Source organism: Chinchilla lanigera, unplaced genomic scaffold, assembly GCF_000276665.1.
Source record: "Chinchilla lanigera isolate Chin_1 unplaced genomic scaffold, ChiLan1.0 scaffold00209, whole genome shotgun sequence".
NCBI lineage: Eukaryota > Metazoa > Chordata > Mammalia > Rodentia > Chinchillidae > Chinchilla > Chinchilla lanigera.
The window spans coordinates 342,381-346,025 of record NW_004955610.1 but is presented as its reverse complement, the minus strand read 5'-3'; the positions used below and the strand labels follow the sequence as shown (position 1 = coordinate 346,025).

At 36.5% G+C, this 3,645-nt stretch overlaps 1 long non-coding RNA gene across 1 annotated transcript in view; it reads left to right on the top strand.

Annotated features, from left to right (window-relative positions):
* The window catches only part of LOC106147642, a 4,872-nt gene extending 2,143 nt beyond the window's left edge, over positions 1-2,729 (top strand). The window contains exons 2-3 of the long non-coding RNA XR_001232575.1: positions 1,296-1,359; positions 2,690-2,729. This is a non-coding gene — a long non-coding RNA (uncharacterized LOC106147642). The remainder of the gene's footprint in view (positions 1-1,295; positions 1,360-2,689) is intronic.
* The last annotated feature ends 916 nt before the right edge of the window (positions 2,730-3,645 follow it).

Here is a 3,645-nt window from a genome sequence, read left to right as displayed (position 1 = left end):
TACTCTCCACTCAGGTTTGCCTTCTTAATAATTCAGAGTTTCATTGTCCAGAATAAAAAGCCATTCTCTATAAAGGTGTTTTGAATTCTGACCAAGGTTTTAAATTTACAGAGCCAGTAAATCCTTAAACTCAGGCAAATAGAATACTGTTTTTCAGAAATGTCAGTTTGCTTCATATCTTAGTAAAGTTATTATTTTTTAAAAAATACGTGTAATAACAAATTTTAAATGATATATGGATCTTTGAGTCCAAAAAGATGCATTTTGTCATTTTTTCCTACAGACTTGGACTTGAGAAGGCAGATTGAGCATAGGCCAATTGCAGGTTATCCTTGTGTACTCGTGAGAATGATAGAAATTATTGGTTAAGATATGCTTCAGTACATTGCTTACTAGGTATTTGTAATATGTGTTTTTATGTTTGTGTTTTGGTATTAAAAAAGGACCATGTGGTAGCATCAAATCAAGCTCACTAAGGTCAAAGGCAAAATTTGTAAACCTTAGATATGATTGCACCAGAACATGTGTAAAATGATTTATTTTTCTGCTTTCTACACATACGTGCCTCTTCTTCTACAAGGAACAAAGTTTCCAGATATAACTTGACTATTGAATAATTAATTTTTTGTCTGTATATAGTGTTTTCATATGTCTTTCTTATTCTGACTTCTAAGAAAAATAATAAAATTTTATCTATATGTTTAAGACCATAGTATGAAATAGATGAATATATATATTACTAAACATTACTAGACATGGTATCACACAGATATTTCATATTGAAGGAGAGAAGGTAGAAGGTACAGATCAAAGAAAAATAGAAAATTGAAACACCTTATTTTAGAGATTTTATACTCTATACTTTTATGTTGCATGGTTTTGAAACATAATTTATCTACCTTTCTTGAAGCAAAAAATTTATAATTGATAATCAAAAGTCTATTTCCTGGGAAAAACACTACATATACTTTAGAAACTGCACAGAAATTACAGTCAAACTTACAGAAAAGGGCTTTAAATTTTTACAGATTCTCCAACTCATTGAGATCTCTGAAGCTCACCTTCATCATCTGTCTCAATTGTTCTTGGGCTAATTAATCAAGATCTATCCTTTGTGGCCAGTATATCTTCCTGAATATAAGTGAGATGCAAAGTAAAGTTTTCTGTATGGAGTTGAGGGCGCAATCTTGCTGATGGAAATAGAGGACAAGGAAGGGAAGGAGAATGTCTGATTAAAAGAATTCACAACAGTTTCAAAAGGCAGAAACTGACATCTCATCTTGCACTTGACACAGACCGTCCTTTTCTGGTGAGGTGTGCTTCCTGTCCTGCTCTCCACCATGGACCTCAAGGGCAAAGGTATGTGCAGTGATGCAGGGAGTTGTTGGCTTCATGGACGCTCTTGTGTGGGTTACTAGAAAAACATATTAGCTGATACCAAGAGGCTTTGGATTTATTGATTTAGAAGTAGTTTCACTATTTACGTGTAAAGGAACTGCTCAGGGTTAATAGAGTGATTCAGTGATCCTCTAAAGGTGCATTTAGACGTTTGCCAAAAGTGGAATAACTTTTGCAGTGTATTATTGGAGGTCATGGAGGCACAGGCGGGGTGCTATCAGTATTTCTTGCATAGAGACCTGTGTCCTGATATGCACAGTGCAACGCACAAGAGTGATCTCAGAACAAGAGAATATCTTGCACAAAACACCACAATGCTCAGTTTGAGCTATTCTGGACCAAAAGCCAATGTGTTCTATTTGTCAGAATTCCAAAAAATCAAAAGCAACCTTTTATTTTTCCTTGGTCTACTCAGTGTTTTGCCCAGCTTGACTCAACCACACAAAACTTTCAATTCTGAAGTCATAATGCAGAATAATGGTCACAGTGAATTTCATGCTTCTTTCTTAGTATTGCTCAAGCCAATGATTTTAAAATGAAAAGCAAGTTACAAGCAGGTGTGCTGCCTCCTCTACCTGCTAATGGTAGGACTCAGGGAAAAGCATTGAACTTTTCTAAACTTTTGTTTCAATATATCTGGCAATGATTACAAAGCCTCAATCAATCTTCCTGGCTTACCCTAAAGTTTAAATTTGGAAAACTATCTCACGTGATCAGCAAAGCGTGAAGGAACTGCACAGTGTTCATGTGAGGAATTCTCAGATCCGGCCATGGCGTCACTTTTATGGTAGGATGCTCTTCATGCACAATATCAGCAACCGAGCAATTCTGTGCTTGTTCTTCCAAGCATGAAGACGGAACATAGATCAAATGTACTGTTCCCATTTAACTGTTTAAGATGCTTATAGCTATGAATAGAATAAAGACTTATAATCACGTTGAGAATCTTCCTGGTGATCAACTGTAGAATTTCCCAGGATATTAAACTATGCTAGGTTCAGAGTTTAAAAGTCTTGTATCAGATTTAATTTAATTTCCAAATATTTGCGTAGTACAGAGGCACTTGTGGGAGCAATATGAAAATGCAGGAGTCACCCACCACTCAGTCTGTGAAAATGTAGCTCACCTACAGGCCTACAGAGGAAGGTGTTGGTTCTTTCCTATCTGAGCTCTTACAGCACCAATCATGCCTTGGAGACAGTGGACATAGACAAGGCTTCCCTGGGCAGGATGGCTTGTGATGACCTCATCAAATAGATCGTCCCAGATGCTTGTGCTTTGTTTCAAACAGGGTCCCTCCTCCTGCTGGTCATGTCAATCCTGGTCCTGTTCCCAAATGTGGCCTCTAATCGGATCTGTCATGCTGATTTGAAATGCCAAGTAAACCTTCATGATCTATATGATTCTGCAACCTATATGTCTCTGATCATGGAGTTCCATGGGGCAGACTTGTTGCGGGAATTTGTAAGCATTTAACTTTTCCTACCTACCCTAATCAAGAAATCCAAACAATGATTGGCTTGTACTACAATTTCAACATGAGGAACTCAGCAACCAAATATCTAATGATATATATTAATGTATTTATACAGTATAGGGTAATAATCTTAGCACAAAAAGGAGGGAATGTTTCATGAAAGTCAGATTGTAAAAGATTGAAGGAGTATTTAAAAAATCCAGTAGCACATGCAATTTCTAAACTTTTAATATCCTGACATATGGCTATTAAGCAGGGAGGAGGAAGGGCTCCGTTTTCTTGGCCATACACAAAGGTCCAGTCCACGGGCATTCTTCACGGAGTGCACAGCAGATATGTAAAAACAAGAAAGGCTTTGCAGTGAGTTCATTGGATTGAGTAGATTTAACTAAAATGAAGTCATCTCAGAGGAAAAAATGTCAAATTAATAGCATTTAGAAACTCCAAATGCTTGTATTCTTTGTTCAAATATTCTCAGAATGAAGTTTATAATTGGAAGTAATAGGTTAGCTCACAAGAGGACAGAATTCACCCCTTCCATTACTTGGAACATTGTGTGTATTCTCCTATGTAACAGACAGGAGGTTAGGGTTTAGAACAACTAAGTTTTCCATAGATAACAAGGCCTAATATCTGCGATATACACTATTCACACAGTTAATTTCATTTACTATTGTTTCTTTTATTCCCCGTTTTCTAGTGCACATTTTGTGTCTTCCAAGTCATCATATCAATACCTTTAAACTTGCACAATTTTCACTACTTTGGCT